This window comes from Melospiza melodia, chromosome 25 (genome assembly GCF_035770615.1).
Source record: "Melospiza melodia melodia isolate bMelMel2 chromosome 25, bMelMel2.pri, whole genome shotgun sequence".
NCBI lineage: Eukaryota > Metazoa > Chordata > Aves > Passeriformes > Passerellidae > Melospiza > Melospiza melodia.
Genome location: NC_086218.1, coordinates 8,692,536 through 8,714,757, shown reverse-complemented (window position 1 = coordinate 8,714,757; position 22,222 = coordinate 8,692,536). Strand labels below are relative to the sequence as shown.

The 22,222-nt window shown below is 53.7% G+C and overlaps 1 protein-coding gene across 8 annotated transcripts in view; it reads right to left on the bottom strand.

Annotated features, from left to right (window-relative positions):
* MEF2D (myocyte enhancer factor 2D) overlaps positions 1-22,222 on the bottom strand; it is a 109,618-nt gene that overhangs the window by 75,554 nt on the left and 11,842 nt on the right. For 5 of the 8 annotated variants that reach the window (XM_063176220.1, XM_063176218.1, XM_063176221.1 and 2 more), the window contains exon 2: positions 3,021-3,089. The exons of 1 other annotated variant lie outside the window; for it this stretch is intronic. The gene's annotated coding sequence lies outside the window, so the exon portion shown is untranslated. Of the gene's footprint in view, positions 1-333; positions 406-3,020; positions 3,090-22,048; positions 22,071-22,222 lie in introns of those variants that run through there. 2 more of the 8 variants (XM_063176211.1, XM_063176215.1) reach the window with 2 other exon arrangements.

Here is a 22,222-nt window from a genome sequence, read left to right as displayed (position 1 = left end):
GCCGAGCTGTTTATTTGGCTCCAAACTCCGCACCGACACTGCAGCGTCACCCGTGTTTAAAATAGGAAGGAACGAAAAGAAGGAGGGGGGAAAAAATAAAAAAAAAAAAAAAAAGAAAAAGAAAGAAAGAAATAAAAAGGGAGAAAAGTGCACGCACGCGTTGAACAATAACAACAAAATAATATTTTAAAAAATCAAGAGAAAAGGAGTCGGGGGAGGGGGGGTAATAAAAGGAAACCCAGTTGGGCTGGCGAGCTTTAAAGCGACGCCTGCCTTATAAAAAAAGAAGTTGCTAATTTTAACTCTCCAGTGGAAAGAGTGAGAGGTACTTACAGGAGACAGGGTGGCTGCGTCCTTCTCCGCGGCCGCTGCGCGCTGAGGGCCGGCAGGAAGCGCCGGCCGGAGCCGCCATCCCCGAGCGCTGCCCCGGCCCCAGCCCCGGCACCCCCAGGCAGCGCGGAGCTCTGAAGGGCACAGGCAGATGCGGAGGCAGCAGGAGGGGCTGCTGGAGCCCGCAGGGGGGAAGGGAGCGGCCGGAGCCTGCCAAAAAGCAGCGGCCGGGCTCGTTTCCTCCGGCAGCCCAAAGCCGGGCCCGGCCCGTGGCGAGCGGGCGCCGCAGGACCCCCGGGAGGCGTGAGGCAGCTGCTGGGTCAGATGACATTTCTGCGCCGACGTTTCTGACCAAGCTGGCTTTTCCCCAAGGGAAAAGGGCTTTGAAGACACGGTTTTATTCCCCCCCCCCCCCTCCTCCCGCCAGTGGTAAAATAGCGGATGAGCTCAGAACCCAAAGCGCAGGGCAGTGCCGTGACCAGAGAAGGCCACCCGGCTCCACGGGGACTGCAAAGGTGACCTCCAACAGCTCAGCCACATTTCAGCTGCGGCAAACACGGCAGGCACCCACTGCCTCACCAAATTCAGTATTTCATATCCAAAAGGGTCAAGAGTGGGGATTTGGTTTCAGTGTGCCCGCTGGCTGGATTTTACAAGCTCTCCCTGGAGATGGGGATCTTGCTTGCAAAAAGATCCCACCAGGTTAGGTGGCACACTCACACCTCCAGGACAGTGGCAGCCTAGAAGTTGTGAACTCCAGTTGCCAACAAACCTCCAAGAGAACACAGGAAGGCCTCAGGCAGCAGAGGAACAGACCTGGTGACCCAAGGGCTCTTCCCAAGCAGCTGGAAATCAGCCTCAGGACGCAAATTCTCACTAGAAGACACCCCTGCATGCAGGGCTGGACACATCATTTACCGAGCGTGGCTGCAGCAAGACCAAGCCACCATCTTCAGGACATGCAAGAGTGGACTCAATTAAGGTCACAGGCCCTAGAAGAGTCTTCTGTCACAGAAGAAGGTTTGCTGGCTGGCCTCAGACGGGGCTGGCCTCAGACAAATGCCTATTGATGGCAGGCAGCGATGCTGCACGTCCAGGACGTGGCTTCACCGGGATTGAATCGCCCGGTGCCGCCGTCACAGCTCCCGAGGCTGGATCAATACTGCTCCTCTAATTGCTCAGCTCCTGTCACTTGCACAGCCAAGGGGACAAGTCCTAAAGCAGTCCCCAGAGATGCTGTTCCAAACGCTCCTCCCTGAGCAGTTCTGCAGTTGCAGCCATCACTGAACTGCTCCTCCTCGCTCAAAACTGTGTGCTGGCAGAACGAGGGCTCTGAGGGAGGACAGTGCCAACCCAAACCCCAAGAATTTGTGTGAAACTAGAGAACAAGGAGCTGTTGTCACTGGTCAGAGTCGGGCAGTGATGAGGGGGAGAAGGCAGTGACAGACATCCTGCCACCGCCCACCTGCATCCGGGCTGGGGCACGGAATGTGCCCTGGCCTTGGGGTGTTTGTGAGCCAGGGAGGGTGCTGCCCTCCATGCACACCCCACAGCAGACAGACCCACTGCCCCAACGCTCCAGTAATCACTCACCACACCAAAACACATCCCCCTGAGGTAATACTAGTACTCGTTTGTGCCCAGAGTGGATAAGAGCTGGTCCCACACCAGCCCCCAGAACGCTCCCAGAGCACTCAGACAGACCCAGCCTCAAACCTTCCTGTGCCCTGGCACACACCAAGCACCACTGAGCCACAGCAGGGCCCTGCTGCTGCACTCCCCTGGCCCAGCCTGGGGAGCTGCTCTTGGTTCCTATCAGCAGATGAAGCCCTTGGTGCTGACCTTGCAGAGGACACAGTGATGCTGCCCCCATCTCCCATCACCAGGCCTCCAAATAAATTACCTGCCCCCTTCTCCAGCACTAAAAGTCATCACAACCCCACAAAACTGCTCGCTAAGCAGTCGTGACAGAGCCCCCTCCGCTCAGGAGCTAGGGGTGTATTATTTTTAAAAATCTTTCCTTTTATTGATTTCACTCTCAGGTACAGAAGATGCATTTCATGAAACCATCGAGCCCTCATAAAGCAGCCCGCAGTGGTGTCTGTACCACAACCTCACTGCAGACACAGGAGACACAAACATTTACTGTAAGAGCAATAAACAGGCCAAGAAGGTTGAAAAGGAAGAAACCCTGGACATGAGGCCCTCTCCCAGCAGCACCTTATTTTAGAGGAATGCAAGGGACAAAATAACAGCAGGCTTGGCCACAAGTCTTGTCCACACTGGGAGAAAACAGGGCAGAAAAAACCCCTCCTTTGCACTGATCCACAGGGCTGTGTTGCAAAACACCCAGAGAACCCCAAATCAGTGCTGTGGCTACAGAGCTGTGCCAGCTGGGGAAGTGAAGGGGAAGATGGGCACTGGGGAACAGCAGTGGCACCCAGTGCTGGGCACCACCTCCCTGCCCTGCTCTGGGGCTCTGCTGCCCATCCCACACATCAGGGTGTTCCCTGTGCCCTTCTTGCACCAGCCCTCACTGGAGTGGTTGGCACCACTATGGTGCCAAGACCCTTGAGCTGCATCCTCTGTGGCACCTTGTGCAGCTCCCAGCCTGCAGCAGGGGAGACAGAACACAGCCAAGCAAACCCAAAGGGAAGGCAGGAACTCAGAGTTTGGGATTTCCCCCATACCTGCTATGCAGCCTCCTGCATCTTCTGCTCCTGGCAGGGATGAGCTGCAGCCACCGCTCCTCAATCCAACTGCAAAGGCAAAGCAAGAAGCTGTCAGTGTGAGGGGACAGAGGTGGGGACAGAGGCAAGGACAGGACTCCCCACGTGTCCCATCCAAGCACAGATGGAAGGGAGCCCAGTATCCCCTGCAGACCTGGCTGCAGGGTCCCCTCCTGCACTGCCCTGATCCTCAGCATCGCTGCAAGGGCCGTGCAGGCTGGGTGGGACCTGCAGGGATCCAGGGAGCCCTGGGGCTGTGCAATGTGGAAGGCATCTCAGTGAGACCAGAGGGAAAGAAATTAAAAGGAGCTCAGGAATGAAACAAATTATAAACCAAAAATTAACATGAACGAGGGATGTGGCCCAGGCAGACAGCGCGGCCAGCAGAAAATTGCTCAAAGCTGAGGTGAACTTTGTGTTTTCTGGGAAGATTCTCATGCACATCCCACAGGAAAAAGCAGTGACCAGCTTGCTCAGACTGTCCCAGGAAATGCATGCAGCACATGTGGAGAATCTGCCGTGGCCCAGAAGGAAACTCAGCTCCTAAACTCATCCCACTCACACTAGGAGATGGGAGGAGACCTATGGGGCAAAGCCCAGAGGCTTCAGCAGGCCTCGTGCTGGTCATCTACTGGTGATCACAACCATCTGAGACTTGTGCAGAGCCCATCACCAGCACAGCACACTCCCATGAAGGGAACGGCGTCGCAGACATCTTTTATGAAAAATCCTTTCCTTAGGATTTTTTCTCCTGAGAAGCCTCAGGAATAAAATGTAAACATTTATTATCTGCTGCTGTGGAATGCAACAGGTGCATCTGGGATTGGTCTCATGTGGTTGTTTCTAATTAATGGCCAATCACAGTCAGCTGGCTCGGACAGAGAGTCCAAGACACAAGCCTTTGTTATCATTCTTTGCTATTCTATTCTCAACCAGCCTTCTGAGGAAATCCTTTCTTCTATTCTTTTAGTACAGTTTTAATATAATATATATCATAAAATAATAAATCAAGCCTTCTGAAACATGGAGTCAGATCCTCGTCTCTTCCCTCATGCCCTGTGAACACGGTCACAGAACGGTGCTGAACAAAAGGGAAACTGAGGCACAGAGCTCCCGAGCCGCAGCCTCACCCCCAGCACCTGCAGCAGAGCGAGGAATTGTGCTCAGCTTTCCGGCGTCCTCATCCTCCGCTCCAACCACAAACCAGCCTTCCTCCCCCGGCCTCCTCCCCTCCCACAGCCAGCTCATTTCCTGCCATTACAAAACTCCCCCTGAACAAAGCTGGAGCCGGGAGCGGGGCTGCCCCTTCCTCCCGCCGCAGGAGCCAAGCACAGGGACAGCCCCGAGGTGTGAGCGGCTCTCCAGCCCCAAACCTCCCAGGACTCGGGCTGGAGTCCTGCAAATGTCCAGGCACAGGGATCCCCTCATCAGGACAGACAGACAGTCTGTCCTCCACAACGGCGAGCGGCAGGGACAAGGATGGGGGGGTCCTTGTCCCATTAAGCCCAGACCAAGCTGTCAGCCCCTCACGACCATTCCTTCATTCCCCTGAACAAAACAGTGTCCTGCAGAATGACTGACCACTTGGGGACAGGGACAGCCACAGAAGAAGTGCCACGCTGCCATGCTGCCAGCCAGGACGAGGGAAGTGCTGTTTAATGCAAAGGGTCTCTCACAGGGTTCCTAAACCTCCTCTTGGTGTCTGGCCAGCTCTCTCTGGTCCCAGCACTGCAGATTCTTGCAGGGCTGGTGGCAGAGCCATGTGGAGATTGGGGACCACAGGCTCCTGAACCTCCTCTTGGTGTCCCAGCAGCTCTCTCTGGTCTCAGCCATGCAGAGCCATGAGGGGACCAGGGACCATAGGCTCCTAAACCTCCTCTTGGTGTCTGACCAGCTCCCACTGGTCTCAGCATGCAGAGCCCTGCAGGGCTGGTGGCAGATCCACATGGGGATTGGGGACCACAGGTTCCCAAACCTCCTCTCAGTGTCCCAGCAGCTCCCACTGATCTCAGCATGCAGAGCCCTGCAGGGCTGGTGGCAGAGCCACGTGGGGACCAGGGACCACAGGCCAGGCTGAATCTCCTCTTGGTGTCCCAGGACCTCCAGGTGCTCCCACTGCTCTCAGCACTGCAGATCCTTGCAGGGCTGGTGGCAGAGCCACATGGGGATTAGGGACCAGAGGCTCCTAAACCTCCTCTCAGTGTCCCAGCAGTTCTCTCTGCTCTCAGCACTGCAGAGCCATGTAGGGGTGATGGCAGAGCCACATGGGGACCAGGGACCACAGGCTCCTAAACCTCCTCTCAGTGTCTGAGCAGCTCCCACTGGTCTCACCACTGCAGAGCCACGAGGGGATTGGGGACCACAGGCTCCTGAACCTCCTCTCCGTGTCTGATCAGTTCTCTTTGGTCTCAGCATGCAGAGCCATGAGGGGACTGGGGACCAGAGGCTCCTGAACCTCCTCTCAGTGTCTGACCAGCTCCCACTGGTCTCAGCATGCAGAGCCATGAGGGGACTGGGGACCAGAGGCTCCTGAACCTCCTCTCAGTGTCTGACCAGCTCCCACTGGTCTCAGCATGCAGAGCCACGCAGACTGGTGGCACAGCCATGTGGGAATCAGGGACCAGAGGTTCCTAAACCACCTCTCACTGTCTGACCAGTTCTCTTTGGTCTCAGCATGCAGAGCCCTGCAGGGCTGGTGGCAGAGCCACGTGGGGACCAGGGACCACAGGCCAGGCTGAGAGGAGGATGTGGCCAAGGCTGGCTCTGCTTTGGGGGGACTGGGGTCAGCTCCACAGCCCACCAGGATGCAGTGGGGGACGTGTGGCCAGGCCAGACCTCAGATGTCTGTACAGAGCTCTTTTCTCTCAGTGGGAGATGCTGCTGGACACACCAGGAATGTCCAGGATGCCCGTGGTGCCATGGGACAGCCAGCACAGCCACACAGTCACCACTCACAGACTCTGGCACTGACACAACTGCCCATGGCTGGTGGTGGGCAGCAGCCACATCTGGCTCCCAGAGCCCACCAGGCCATCAGGACAATGACTTTGGACAACAGCTGATCCCACCCAGCCCTTGGCCGTGCCACAGTCCCCAGATGGTGACAAATAACAGCAGTGCCAATCTGAGCTGCCCTTGTAGGGCCAAGGTGGGGAACTCCAGGGGGAGCAGGATCGGGTTTGGGGTGTTCAGCCTGCAGGTAATTGTGACATTGCAGGGTTGAATGAACAGGGATGAACAGCACACGTGGGGTTACAGCGCTGGGACCCTGACCCTCTCCAGCCTGACAGCTTTAGAGCCGCTTCACCCCCTGCCCAAGCTGCAGAATCCACTGCTCTTTGGACCTTTGGTGGGACTTCCAGCACCAGCAAACCCCAGTGAACCGCCAAGCCCCCGTTTTGCAACGTTCTGAGCTGGCACAAAGGAGCAAGGCCCCCACTCAGTGGCACTGCCAGCTCCCTTGCCTGTCCATGCTCGTCCTTTGCCCCTCCAAGAGAGGATCTGGCACTGCTCCCAGAACCTCGGGAGCATTTCAAAAGTGACCATTCGACCTGCACAGGCCCTGCTGAGGGGCTGGGGCTGGGTCAGGCCACTGGCCAGGGCTCACCCCACCACACACGTGCTGTCCAAGCCTTCTCTTTACAAACAGAGAAATGCTGTCCAGGGAAGGGGGAAAGTATTGTGTTTTCAAGCTGATATTTTATGAGCTGAGGGGAAAATAAACACCTAGGGGAGGGATGGAGGTGGCAAAGGCAAGTGAATTCCTGTTTCTGAGTGAAAAAAAGAAGGGGAAAGAAAGGGTAAAGACAATCTTTATGCCCAGCTTTGGGGCAGAAACGCTGAGGTGCTAACACTGCTCCTATTTGAAAACCAAAGCTTTGGTTTCACCCAGTAACCAACCAAAATTCCTGAGGGCAGGAGAAGCAGGGCAACCTCCTGGGATCCCCATTTGTAACTGATGCAGTCGGGCTGGCACAACCTGCCATCAAAGGCAGCAGGGAGCTGCTCCAACCTGCCCATAAAGATCCTGGAGGATTCCCATACACATAGCCCTCTCAAAATACACATATTCCTATATATGTGACCCACCAAATATATATATATATAGATTTGTATTATTTGTATATTTGTGTATATGTATATTTGTATATTATTTGTATAATTTTGTATATTTTGTATTATTAGTATACATATAAATTTGTATTTGGGGGTTTATCTATACATGTGGGAATATTTTTATTTATATATAAATATATATATATTTATATATATAAATATATATATATATATATTCCCACATATATAACTCCAAAAAATATATATATTCCCATACCCATAGCCTTCTCAAAACACACATATTCCCATATATGTAACCCACCAAATTTTGTATTATTTGTATTTTTTGTATATTTTGTATTATTTCTATTATTTGTATATATATACATTTGTATTTGGGGGCTTATCTATACATGTGGGAATATTTTTATTTATATATATAAATATATATATTTTTATATATATTCCCACATATATAACTCCAAAATATATATATTCCCATACACATAGCCCTCTCAAAATACACATAATCCCATATATGTAACCCACCAAATATATATATATTTATTTATTTGTATATTATTTGTATTTTTTTATTGTTTGTATTATCTGTATTATTTGTATATATATAAATTTGTATTTGGTGATTTATCTATACATGTGGGAATATTTTTATTTATATATAAATATATATATATAAATATATGCATATTAATATATAATCCCACATATATAACTCAAAAAAATATATATATTCCCATACCCATAGCCTTCTCAAAATACACATATTCCCCACATATTCCCATATATGTAACCCACCAAATTTATTTATATATTTATTTATTTGTATATTATTTGTATTATTTGTATTTTTTATATTTTGTATTATTTCTATTATTTGTATATATATACATTTGTATTTGGGGGCTTATCTATACATGTGGGAATATTTTTATTTATATATATAAATATATATCTAAATGAATAAATAAATAAATAAATAAATATTTATATATATTTATATATATTCCCACATATATAACTCCAAAATATATATATTCCCATACACATAGCCCTCTCAAAATACACATAATCCCATATATGTAACCCACCAAATACATACATATATATTCCCACATGTATAGATAAACCCCCCAAATACAAATTCATTCCCATGTATATAAACCCCAAACACAAACAACTCCTGCCTACATCACACCTACACAAAATACCCCAAATAATTAACCATGGGTGTTGTGGTGTGCTGTGATGTCCCATTTTGGCCTTCCAGGTCATTTCCCCAGGTGTGCCTGTGCCTCTCTCCCTTCCCCCTTGCCCCCATGCTGAGTGAGTCCTGTCAATCAGGCTGAACATTCCAGCAAGGCGTAGGTTGGTCAAGTTCAAAGGATGCCCCTATGCCCAGAGGTCATTGGCCTGTCTGGGTGTCATCTTCCCCTGAGACCCTGCCCCTCTCACCTGGTTGGTGGCTCACCTGTACCTCCCCTCCCCCTGTCCCTGAGCTTAAAAAGGTGATCAGACCATGTGGCCGGGATTCTGTTGGAGCAGGTCCTCACGTTCAGACCTCTGTAACCACGGAATAAACCTCTGGACATTAAACCCTCCAGCAGAATCCATCTCCTTTTTCTCTTCACCATCGCCTGAAACCATTCCTCTTGAGGTAAACGGGGTTCCAACAAGCCTGGACTTGTTCAGTGCCCAGCTGCAACCACCAGCAAGCTAAGGTATCTCTGGGGTGATACACCGCAGTTGCTGCCTTTGGCCCAGCAGCGAGGGTCAGACTGGCCCAGGCACAATCTAACTGGTAATACTGGGAGCCTTATTCCAATATTTGGCGTCCCTGGGTGGGCTAAGCGACTCTTTAGCCTGAGACGGACCTGCAGTACCTCGGAGAAGCTTCTGGCAGCCGTGCATCCAGCTGAAAGGGGCTTTGGTTGCATCGCCCTCAGCTAGAGACTTTGGGAATATTCCCAGAAGAAGTTTCGTGGACTGTTCGGCACTTCTGGAAAGCCCAGCTCCTTTTTCCAATACATGGGGACTCCAAGCACACATCTGGAAAGCCCAGGGGGGATGGACGGGCAGGAGAAGCAGCTCTGGGGCTGGAGGGGCCAAGAGGGAGGCGCAGATTGCGGAGGGGAAGAGCCCTGACCGCAATCTCTCCTTCCCCTTTTTTCACGTTTCCTCTAGCAACGGGCTCGGGGCTGCAAACATTTGGATGCCAAACCCGAACTTCCCCACCTCGGGCTGCCAACCCTGCCCTCTGCTCCTCTGCCAGGTGCTCACGGACTCCCACCCCAAAGCAGGGAGACCCCAGACCCCATTTCCCAGAGCTGGGCCATGTCGGTCTCAGGGAGTCCCAACAACAGCAAGGAGCAGACAAAATGAAATAAAAAAAAAAGAAAGAAAAAGAAAAAAGAAGAAAAAGAAAAAAGAAGAAAAATAACTTTCTCCATTTTTCTCCATTTCCCCAGTCCATGAAACTAAAGCATCTCAGCTCCTCAGCCTTCAGTTTGTACCAGCCAATATCTCCAAGGTTTAATTAGACCTGTTGAGCCTTTCCCAGTTGGGTTTCCTCTGGCTTGACCCCAAGAGGTGTGAAGGAACAAATTGGGAGAGATCTCACTCCAAGCAGGAGCATCAGGCAGGACAGGCTGGCAGTTAAACAGTGAGGAGCCCCAGGTGCCAGAATTCCGGGGGCTGGAAAGGGGGACAGGAGGAGGGAATCCATCTCCAGTGGCACAGAGGTGCCCAGCAGGACAGGGCAGAGCTGAGCAGTGCCCAAGAACCATGGCACCAGCCAGCTGTGCCAGGGGCACATGCAGAGCGTGACCACCGGTACTGAGCTACTGCAAACCCCACAGAGGGATGCCATGAAGGCACCCCAGATCCAGGCAGGGCAGGAATTGTTGGGGTTCAGACCCTGCTCCTCCAAACCCCACAGAGGGATGGCATGAAGGCACCCCAGATCCAGGCAGCGTAGGAATTGTTGGGGTTCACCCCCTGCTCCTCCAAACCCCACAGAGGAATGGCACAAAGGCACCAAGATCCAGGCAGGGTAGGGATTGTCAGGGCTGTGGAAAGGGGGATAGGAGGAGCAAACTCCTGCTCCTCCAAACCCCACAGAGGGATCCCACGAAGACACCCCAGATCAAGGCAGGGTAGGAATTGTTGGGGCTCACCCCCTGCTCCTCCAAACCCCACAGAGGGATCCCATGAAGGCACCCCAGATCCAGGAAGGGTAGGAATTGTCAGGGCTCACACCCTGCTCCTCCAAACCCCAGATGAAGACAAGGTAGGAATTGTTGGGGTCCACCCCTGCTCCTTCAAACCCCACAGAGGGATCCCATGAAGGCACCCCAGGTCCAGGCAGGGTAGGAATTGTTGGGGTTCAGACCCTGTTCCTCCAAACCCCAGATCCAGGAAGGGTAGGAATTGTTGGGGTTCAGACCCTGTTCCTCCAAACCCCAGATCCAGGAAGGGTAGGAATTGTTGGGGTCCACCTCTGCTCCTCCAAACCCCACAGAGGGATGGCATGAAGGCACCCCAGATCAAGGCAGGGTAGGAATTGTTCAGGCTCACCCCCTGCTCCTCCAAACCCCACAGAGGGATCCCATGAAGGTACCCCAGATCAAGGCAAGGTAGGAATCTGGCGGGGTTCACCCCCTGCTCCTCCAAAAAACCGTGGGATGGCATGAAGGCACCACAGATCAAGGCAGGGTACGAATTGTCAGGGCTCACACCCTGCTCCTCCAAACCCCAGATGAAGACAAGGTAGGAATTGTTGGGGTCCTCCCCTGCTCCTTCAAACCCCACAAAGGGATCCCATGAAGGCACCCCAGGTCCAGGCAGTAGGAATTGTCAGAGCTCACACCCCTCCAAACCCCAAGAAGGGATTCCATGAAGGCACCTCCGGTCCAGGCAGGGTAGGAATTGTTGGGGTTCACCCCTGCTCTTCCAAAAAATGGAGGGATGGCACGAAGGCACCCCAGATTAAGGCAGTAGGAATTGTTGGGGTTCACCCCCTGCTCCTCCAAACCCCACAGAGGGATCCCATGAAGGCACCCCAGGTCCAGGCAGGGTAGGAATTGTTGGGGTTCAGACCCTGCTCCTCCAAACCCCAGATCCAGGCAGGGCAGGAACTGTTTGGGCTCACACTCCTGCTCCTCCAAAGCCCACGAATTGGGGCTCACCCCCTGCTCCTCCAAACCCCACCAAGGGATCCCATGAAGGCACCCCAGATCCAGGCAGGGTAGGAATCTGGTGGGGTTCACCCCCTGCTCCTCCAAAAAATGGTGAGATGGCACGAAGGCACCCGAGATCAAGGCAGGGTAGGAATTGTTGGGGTCCACCCCTGCTCCTTCAAACCCCACAAAGGGACCCCATGAAGGCACCCCAGGTCCAGGCAGGGTAGGAATTATTGGGGTTCAGACCCTGCTCCTCCAAACCCCAGATGAAGACAAGGTAGGAATTGTTGGGGTTCAGACCCTGCTCCTCCAAACCCCAGATCCAGGCAGGGTAGGAATTGTTGGGGTTCAGACCCTGCTCCTCCAAACCCCAGATGAAGACAAGGTAGGAATTGTCGGGGCTCACTCCCTGCTCCTCCAGGTCACCCTGCAGCCCTGGCTTGGGGCAGGGGAGCTGGAGCTGCTCTCCAGGCTCCAGGCAAGGTCCCAGCAGCACAGCTGTCACTGCAAGTGTTGCAACAGCGGCTGCTGGCCCTGCAAGGACCACGGGGACATGAGGGGGCGTCGAGGGGGGGGGTTGGTGGCACAAGTGCAACCGTTGGAGCCACCGAGTTTCACTCTGGCTGGCTGAGTTCCCCTTGGGCAGCAGAGATGCAGAAGTGAAACCTGCAGCTGTGTGGCCGTGGGGGCGGCCGGAGGTGCAGCAGGGCTGGGGACCCGGAGCAGAGCCACGCACCAGCACACAGTGACCAAAGCTGCTGGGGGACCTGGGCAGGCTGGGGAGCACGGGCACGCTGGGCTTTGCTCTGCCTCACAGCACCCATCTTGTTTCTGCCCTCGCTGCACAGCTGGGCCACATCTGGTGGGAGCAGGAATGCCCTGGGTGGGCAGGTACCCACAGCTGGGCAGGGTCCCTGCTCCAGGAGCCTGTCCAGGGGCTGGCACTGCTGCAGGACAGGGCAATCCCAGCCCATTGGGCAGCATGGAGTGATGCCAGCAGCAGCACCCCAGCAAGGAAACTGAGGCACAGAGAGGGGACGTGAACCACAAAGCATCTCCCAAACCCCAATTTCCTCCCCCTGAGCGAGCCACTCACCTCCTCATCCCAACCTCCTGGCACAGCAGCACAAGGAAACCCCAAAACTGACCCCAGAACCCCCAAGAACATCATGGGGGTCCCTATAAGAGCACAGGGACAGCAAGATTTGGGTGCCCCATACCCCAAGCAGCCAGTGCTTGCCCTCACCCCGGTGACAGTGACAATACTTCAGGCCACATTGCCACCTGCTGGCACCAGCCCTGGGGGCTGAGAGTGCTGGCACCTTCCTTGATGGGGACAGCAAGTGGCTCTGTGCTAGGTATCATGTCCAGTGAGGAGAAACCACTCCTCACTTTGCTGAACTCATTTTATCCAACTTCATGGCAGCCTGGGCAAGCCATGCAACCCAAACCCACCCCAGAGGTGCTGAGAGGGGCTGTGGGGGCTCACAGCACCCACACTCTCCTGAAAGTGTGGTTTCAGGAGCAAAAGTGCTGCCCCAGGGCTGCAGGACACTTCACAGCAGCAGGGAGAGCTGCTCCAGACCTGCAGCTCCAGCTCCTGCTGCCATTTCCAAGGCAGAGGTAAAGCAGAGATGGCACCATCGATTGTTTTGCCACCCAGACTCCCTGCAAACCTCTCCTGTGTGCTGCTGCCTCTCCCCAGAGGCCACAGATCCAATTCCCACCTCTCCCTCCTGTCCCACGGGGGGACAGATCCTCTGCAGCCACCCATGCACCCAACCATTCACGTCTCTCATCCCCACAAACCCCACCTGAGGCACGGGGGAGTGCAAATGCCACCTGCACACACCAAAAACTCATCCCTGACACTCTGTGGCCACTGACTAACCCAGCCCCACGTGGGTTACACCTCTCACCTCCCACCTTGGGAAGGATCCTGCATGGGGACAGGTCACCAAAGACCCCACAGGAGCTGCCCCAGGCAGACACAGCCCTGGAAACTGGCTCTGGGTGTCTCCACCCTCGCTGGTGTCCAGCCCCAGCTCTGGCTCTGTCACACAGGTCCAAACTCCAAGGCCACGGGGTGAGGTGTGGCCAAGCCAGCTGGGGGAGACAATCACCGCCACGGCCTTGCTGTGCCATCACCTGAGCCAGGAACCACCAACCATGGGGGAAATCCTTCATTGCCACAGCCTGGGCAGGTGCTCAGGGCACCACCTGAGGTCACTCAGCCCGGCCTCTCCCCGTGGAAACCAAACAAATGTGATCAAACTTCCAGCCCAACCTCCCTGCTCTGACAGGCGACAGCAGCTCCTAAAACACCTCTGAGCTGCAATATCCGACCTGCTGGGCTGGCAGAGGGCTGGCCCAAAAATCCCTTCCAACAGCACTGCAAAGGCAGAAGGAGGAGGTGGAGGAAAACCTCCAGCTGCCCCTTGCTGCTGTTCCCCCATTCCAGCCTTTGTAACCTGTTTGTAAGGGCAGCTTGAGGAGGAGAAGGAGGAGAGGGAGGAGAGGGAGGAGAGGGAGGCTGCTGTCAAACACCAGCACTGGGAGGCTCATACTTCATTCTGGGCTGTGCTGTGACCCCTTGGTGTGTCCAGAGCGGGGCCAGCTATGATTTATCCTCTTTTCTTCTCCAACAGCCCCTCCTGCACCCTGCCAGCAGTGCCAGCCATGGGCAGCAGCACCACCAGAGCAGCTGGAAAATCACCTGGCACTGACGTGAGCTGAGGCAGAGGCAGGGCAGCTCGGCCTTGGGGAGCACAAAGTGTGCAAACCCTGACCCCTCACGCACACTCAGAGCCTCGTGGCCGAGCACAGATCTTGGCTGCATCCAGAAAAGCAGGTGGCACATCCTGCTGGAGCAGGGCTGCCTCTGAAAACCCAGCGGGGAAAAACCTGAGCCGGAGGCAAAATCATCCTCGGGGTTACAAATCACCCAGTTCAACCCTCAGCTCCCTTCACATCCTTGGCAAATCTCTACTCCCCAAACTTCAGACCCACTATTTAAAAAAAAAAAAAAAATTTAAAAATCACACAAAAAAAAAACCCCAAAAAACAACCAAAAAAAAAAAAAAAAGATTGAAATTATTTCTCCCCAGCGAGGTGCAGAGAAACACACATTCGGTGCCGTCGTCAGCAACTCCTACACCACCCCCCACGTTCACCACTGCAAGGGGGGGGCAGGAGGGGGTTCACAGGCACCTACACTGAAAAAAAAAATCAGATTTCTGCCTAATTTGGTTAATCAGCCAAGCGAGCAGCATGGATCCATAGGAGACTGTCCTGTGTTCCCTTCATGGGGCAACAAAATCTCTGCGGCCAGTGCAAGCATCACCTCCCTGTGACAGAACCATGATCCTTGGAAAATTCCAAATCCCAAATGCTGCTCCCTGTTTGAGCATACTGGTAACTGAAAATGCAAAAAAAAAAAAAAAAAAAAAAAAAAAAAATTAAAAAAAAATATAAAAGAAGGGGTTTATTAAGTCTTGGAATCACCAGAAAAACTCCTAGTGCTGTCAAAGGGGATCATGGATCTCAGAATCCTCAGTGATTCTTCCCCTCAAAACCCTTCAGTGGTTGAAGGGAAGGGAAGGGAAGGGAAGGGAAGGGAAGGGAAGGGAAGGGAAGGGAAGGGAAGGGAAGGGAAGGGAAGGGAAGGGAAGGGAAGGGAAGGGAAGGGAAGGGAAGGGAAGGGAAGGGAAGGGAAGGGAAAAGGGAAGGGAAACAGCTCACTGGCCCAGAAGCCAATTACAACAAATGGAAAGTGTTTTGCTTTTTAATCTCCTGGTTTTTTTAGCTAATCTCTCCTTCGGAAAGGGACGATTGGCTCAGCAGCAGGATGCTGCCAGGGGGATACAGCACGTGTGGAGTCCCAGCTGGAATGGAAACTCAAGCCCTTGCTCTCCAATCCTGTCCTTCTGGGGTGGATTTATCCTGGTTTTGTCTCAGAACGATTGTATAGGGGCAGAGAAACAACAGCAAAACTTAGGGAAACTTCTGACCAGGGGATTTTGCTGTGTTTCTGTCTCTCTTTTCTGAAGAGGGGAGTTTTCTTTTTTCAAAATACTCTTTTCACTTTGAGTTTTTCACCAGTTTGCACAGGAGGATTTGGAGGTGGGAAAACCCTCCCCAGCTGCTGCAGACCCTTCTGCTTTTGTGGGCTTTGCCCTCCATGGAAGAAAACCCAAATCCTGCTCCTCACCTGCCCAGAGATTGGGTAATCACAGAATTACAGAATCCTTTTTGTTGGAAAAGACCTTTAAGGTCAAGAAGATGATCCTTTTCCTGCTGCAAAGGAAGTTCCATTCTGGGGAAGTCCATAAAAACGAGAAGTTTTAGAACTGAAAAGGACCACACACACCCAAAACTGAGTTCGTTTCCTTCTCCAGTCCTGGGCAAGACCTCAACAGGATCCAGCAGAAGGGGAAAACCAGTCCAGGAGAAGACAGGACCCTCCTCATCCACCACCACTGGACAGCACAGCAGAGCTGGGAACCAGCTGGAACCTCCTCACCCACCCAGACTCTCCCGAGCACGTGGAGAGCCAGAGGAGGGAGGAGGCCCTTGGATGCCATCCCCAGAGCCCATAAATCACAGCAGGGAACAGAACTGCATTTGCCCTATTTCTTATCTGCTTGGAAATTGCGCTGCTTTCCCAGCTGCAAAGGCAGCTCTGTTCCCAAGAATTTCAGCAAAGCCATGACCTCTTTCCAGGATCGTACAGTATATGGTGGCGGGGAGCCAGGGCTAATTATAGGCACAGGAAAAGGGGAGAGAGGCATTTGGGAAAGCTCTACCTTCCCAGCCACAGGGAGGGAGTGGGGCAGCACAGGCACAGCCAAGCCCCTGACAGGAGCACCCCAAAGGGCTGCAAAAACCAGGCAAGGAGAGAAAATCCCAGGATTTCACTATCCTCGTTTTCTGGGAAGGTGAGGAAAGATGGAGAGATGATGGAAAGATGAAAGCCAGCATAAATCTTATATCACAATAGTTCACAATTCCAGGGTGCTCTGGTGGAGAGGGGAAGCCCCTCGGGGGGAGCAGGACAGGTACAGCACCACCCCAGCCCCAGCCAGAACCACTCTGTCAGTCCCACACCTGGAGTCTGAGCAGCAGAATTCCCTGCACAAACCCCATCTCCAGAAGGTGAACGATGCCACCAGCCCCTCCCTGTGCCCCAGCCAGAACCAGTCTGTCAGATCCAAACCCAGAATCTGAGCAGAATTCCTTGCAGAGACCCCATCTCCAGAAGGTGAACGATGCCACAAGCTCCTCACTGTGCCCTTTTGCCCCAGCCAGAACCACTCTGTCAGATCCAAACCCAGAATCTGAGCAGAATTCCCTGCAGAGACCCCACCTCCAGAAGGTGACGATGCCACCAGCCCCTCACTGTGCCCCTGTGCCCCAGCCAGAACCAGTCTGTCAGATCCAAACCCAGAATCTGAGCAGAATTCCTTGCAGACCCCATCTCCAGAAGGTGAACGATGCCACCAGCCCCTCACTGTGCCCCAGCCAGAACCACTCTGTCATTCCCACACCCAGAATCTGAGCAGAATTCCCTGCATAGACCCCATCTCCAGAAGGTGACGATGCCACCAACTCCTCACTGTGCCCTTTTGCCCCAGCCAGAACCAGTCTGTCAGATCCAAACCCAGAATCTGAGCAGAATTCCTTGCAGACCCCATCTCCAGAAGGTGAACGATGCCACCAACCCCTCACTGTGCCCCTGTGCCCCAGCCAGAACCACTCTGTCATTCCCACACCCAGAATCTGAGCAGAATTCCTTGCAGAGACCCCACCTCCAGAAGGTGAACGATGCCACAAGCCCCTCACTGTGCCCCTGTGCCCCAGCCAGAACCACTCTGTCAGATCCAAACCCAGAATCTGAGCAGAATTCCTTGCAGAGATCCCATCTCCAGAAGGTGACGATGCCACCAACCCCTCACTGTGCCCCTGTGCCCCAGCCAAAACCAGTCTGTCAGATCCAAACCCAGAATCTGAGCAGAATTCCTTGCAGACCCCATCTCCAGAAGGTGACGATGCCACCAACTCCTCACTGGGCCATTTTGCCCCAGCCAGAATCACTCTGTCATTCCCACACCCAGAATCTGAGCAGAATTCCCTGCATAGACCCCATCTCCAGAAGGTGACGATGCCACCAACTCCTCACTGTGCCCTTTTGCCCCAGCCAGAACCAGTCTGTCAGATCCAAACCCAGAATCTGAGCAGAATTCCTTGCAGAGACCCCATCTCCAGAAGGTGAACGATGCCACCAACCCCTCACTGTGCCCTTTTGCCCCAGCCAGAACCAGTCTGTCAGATCCAAACCCAGAATCTGAGCAGCAGAATTCCTTGCAGACCCCATCTCCAGAAGGTGAACGATGCCACCAACTCTTCACTGTGCCATTTTGCCCAGCCAGAACCACTCTGTCATTCCCACACCCAGAATCTGAGCAGAATTCCCTGCAGAGACCCCACCTCCAGAAGGTGAACGATGCCACCAGCCCCTCACTGTGCCCCTGTGCCCCAGCCAGAACCAGTCTGTTGGATCCAAACCCAGAATCTGAGCAGAATTCCTTGCAGACCCCATCTCCAGAAGGTGAACGATGCCACCAGCCCCTCACTGTGCCCCTGTGCCCCAGCCAGAACCAGTCTGTTGGATCCAAACCCAGAATCTGAGCAGAATTCCTTGCAGACCCCATCTCCAGAAGGTGAACGATGCCACCAGCCCCTCACTGTGCCCCTGTGCCCCAGCCAGAACCACTCTTGTCAGATCCAAACCCAGAATCTGAGCAGAATTCCTTGCAGAGACCCCATCTCCAGAAGGTGAACGATGCCACAAGCTCCTCACTGTGCCCTTTTGCCCCAGCCAGAACCACTCTGTCAGATCCAAACCCAGAATCTGAGCAGAATTCCCTGCAGAGACCCCACCTCCAGAAGGTGACGATGCCACCAACTCCTCACTGGGCCATTTTGCCCCAGCCAGAACCACTCTGTCATTCCCACACCCAGAATCTGAGCAGAATTCCTTGCAGACCCCATCTCCAGAAGGTGAACGATGCCACAAGCTCCTCACTGCGCCCCAGCCAGAACCACTCTTGTCAGATCCAAACCCAGAATCTGAGCAGAATTCCCTGCACAGACCCCATCTCCAGAAGGTGAACGATGCCACCAACCCCTCACTGTGCCCCTGTGCCCCAGCACAACCTGCAGAGATATTAAATTCCAATACAGAGATTTTCCCCAACCTGGAGGCAAATAAACCTGCATTAATTTCCACCCCAGCCAAGGCTCTCAGGCAAAGCCACGAGCAGAGTTCATTGTCACTCACTGAGCAATGTCACAGGAGCCACCTCCCCGCCTGGACCCAGTGCAGAAGTGGACAAGGACATGGTGACACATGTGCCCACGAGACCTCCCAGCAGGGAGGAGGCCGGGCAGCAGAGTACACAACAGGCAGCAACTCTTTTAACCACCAGGCTCCTCTTCAGAGCCACGTTTCTGCACGAAACAAAACCTGGGCAAGGTAAAAATCCCACCCAACGTTTTTCTTTGAGGAAGGAAAAAGAAAAGGCAGGAACCTTCTCGCTCGCCGCAATGGTTTTCATTTTCCACCAAACGAACTCGAGCCCAGCCTCTGGCTGCTGGCAGATCCCCTCCTGCCTGCTCACTGCCTGTGTGCTTGTGGGAATGTGTGGGTGTGTGGGTTTTGTTTTGCTTTCTGCACCGCTCTGCAGACCATCTCCTGCTCTGGGCCAGCGCAGCCTGCACGGCTCAGCCCAGCTCCATCACCCAGCAGGGTGGGCACCCCACTCCTCAGCTACACCCTCCTCCTCCTCCTCCTCCTCCAAGGGCTTCCAGAAACATGGCCTGCAGGGATGCCAGCCCTCAGGGTGCTGCAGAGCCGTTGCCATTGCCAGGCACTCTGAGAAGGTGCCTGTGTGGAGGGGAGGGTGCAAAGTGCTGGCATGGCTGTGCCCTGTGGGACAGGGGACAGCAGCACCAAGCAGGGCACCAGCACAGCCTGCAGTGGGAGAGCAGCTTTTACTGAAGGAAGGAACCTGCCTGCCCGTGCTGGTCCAACTGATGCCCTTTTCTAATGCTCCTGTGGCAGAGGGAAGGGGGATCAGTGCACACCCTGCTCCGGGTGAGACCCTTGGCATCACCTCCTGCCAGCTTCCAGGGTAAGAACCCCAGCTAAAACCCTGCCCTTGGTGCTGCGGGTGCTCCCAGAAACGACCTAAAGCAGCCTGCCAGCGGGAGAGCAGCTCTCACTGCAGGAAGGAACCTGCCTGCCCATGCTGGCTCCAACTGATGCCCTTTTCTAACACTCCCAGGGCAGTGCACACCCTGCTCCTGGTGAGACCCTTGGCGTCACCTCCTGCCAGCTTCCAGGGTAACAACCCCAGCTAAAACCCTGCCCTTGGCGCTGCAGGTGCTCCCAGAAACAATCTAAAGACTGACAAAGCCTTGGTGCAAACCAAACCCAGCACTTTCTACGTGACACCCCCCCTCCCCAGCTCCAACACATCAAGGAATGGATGGGAAGGCAAACAGAAACAGAAACATCCCAACAGCTCACACCAAAAACCAGCACCCAGCACCCAGCCCAGCAGCAGCAGCACAGAGCACAGACACCCATCCCCACAGAGCTGAGCCCACCTGGCTGGTGCTGCTGGCACATCCTGGAGGAGGTTGGGCCAAGGCAGCCCCTTCCCTTCCCTTCCCTTCCCACCCAGCTCGGCGGGCGCCGCCACGCACGGCTCAGCCCTAACGGGATAACAAGCTCACAATGAGATCCTAATGAAGGATTAGCGAAATACAGTTTAAAGAGATTAAGGCTGGGTGCAGCACTGAAACTTTTTTATTTCATTTTTTTTTTGCCTCCTGAGAGCCCAGCAGAGGTGAGACACAGATTAGAGCCAACATGGATGGAGCCTGGCATTCACTGCTGGCTCCGGCGACTCGGGATGGTTTTCGCATCGCGTTCGTGCAAAGAGGGGCCAGGGCTGTAAAAAGGATGGAGGAACACACAAAAAACGGCTCGTGGCGCCTGCAAGCCCTGCCCAAGGCGCTTCACAGCCAGCCAGAGGCTTCCTTCATCTCTCCCCTCCCACATCAGTCCCTTCCCATCTGCATCCCAGCTGCGGCCGATGCTCTCAGTGCCGCTCGTAATGACTGTTGATGTTATCCGCCCAAGCCGGAGCCTTCCAAGGAGCCCCAGGGAAGCAGGTACTCAGCTCTCATTCAGGGAAAGTTATTAATAGTAATTTCTTGGCTCTACACAAACAGAGCAAGAAGTCAGCCCTGGCCTGGGAGAGCTTGGCGTGACTGCCAGCCCCACGTGCTCCGAAAGGTCAGGAGTCTGGTTCGCCCCCAAATCAAACGAGGATGTTTAAAATAGAAGGCAACACATCTGGGGTTGCTTTTTGGCTTGTTTTGACCACTCATATTTTTTTCTTCAACCACCAACACCGCATATTTTCTCCTCCTGAGAAAGGGCAACGTGACTGTCACCCCATCACGGGCACCCAAGAGTGGGGATTTGTTCAAGCAGCCCCAAGAGTGCAAAAATGCCCAGAGGGAAATGGGAGAGCAAGGCTGGTGCTGGGGGCAACTGCTCAAACCCACCCCTCATTCCAGCCAAGTCCTCAAAAGCCACACGACAAGAGGGAGGTGGGGAGCTGAGAAACATCCCTGTTGAGAGACTACAAAACAAATCAAATGAAGATGTTTGGAGCAGATCCAGATGTTTATTAGTGACGCACATGGAGGTATAAATAATTATCCGGTAGGAATTTTGTTCACAGGCAGCTCTCCCTTATCTAATCAGATCTCAGTGCGACATGGCCCCGGCCTCCCCCTGCTTAAAAAGTCTTGAGAAAACCAGATGCAAAAGAAAAAAAAAACCTCACTAGGGGCACCAATTTAATCCCATTAATCACTGGATACTGGGAGCAGAGCTGCCAGCACTCAGATCTCATCCAGGCACAGCTTAAGGGAGGATTTTTTCCTCCAGCAGGAGCACTGGCAGAGGGTCAGATCCTGCACGAGGGTGCAGAGCAGGGCCAGGAGCTGAACCCTCACACCCTGCCCCATGCCCAGCACCAGGCAGGGGTAAAATGGCATCTGTGGGGACAGGAGCCACCGTGGCATTGGCTGGGCCCCTCCACAGCGGCACACAAGGAGCTGCACAAACTCCCTCCTGTAAGAAACCAAAGTGCTTAAAAATACAACTGGCCAACAAACCCCTCCCTTGTCCGGCTGCGTGGTACCGAGCGGCCTCTCCACGCCCGGACACTGCAATTACCTAAAAATAAATGGACCACAAACCTCAAGAGGCCAAATGGCTGAGGGGGATGAGGACAGAAGGGAACGTGCCCCAGCAGCACCGAGCAGCCATGAGCAGCTCTCAGGCACCACCACGAAGCCCAAGCCAAAGGGTTCACATGCAACCAAAAAAAAACAGGTCGAAAAAAGGCTTTAATTGCTCAAAAAGTACCACCTGAGCTGATTTTTCCTGGCCCTCAGCATCACCTAGCCCACGGGAGGTGCTGGCCCACCATCCCCCCCATCAGCAGCCCCTCACACTGCCAACCCCCCCAGCACTGGAAATGCCAGCATTTCCCATGGTTTTCCAAAAACGTAACCAGCCCAACCCACCAGAGGAGAGGCTGCAGAGGGTTTTGCAGTGGCCAGAGAGGAGCAGTGTTGGAAACTTACTGTAGGAAATTGGCCGCTCGGCTCCAGCTCCTTGTCCCTACTGGTGGGAAAGTCTATAAATCTCTAATAAAGAAAAAAAAAAAAAAATCCCCTCCCATTTTATTCCTTCTCTCTCTCTCCCCCCCTTCCAAAGGATTGCGAAACTGAGAGGGCAGCCAGGGCTTGGATTCGCAG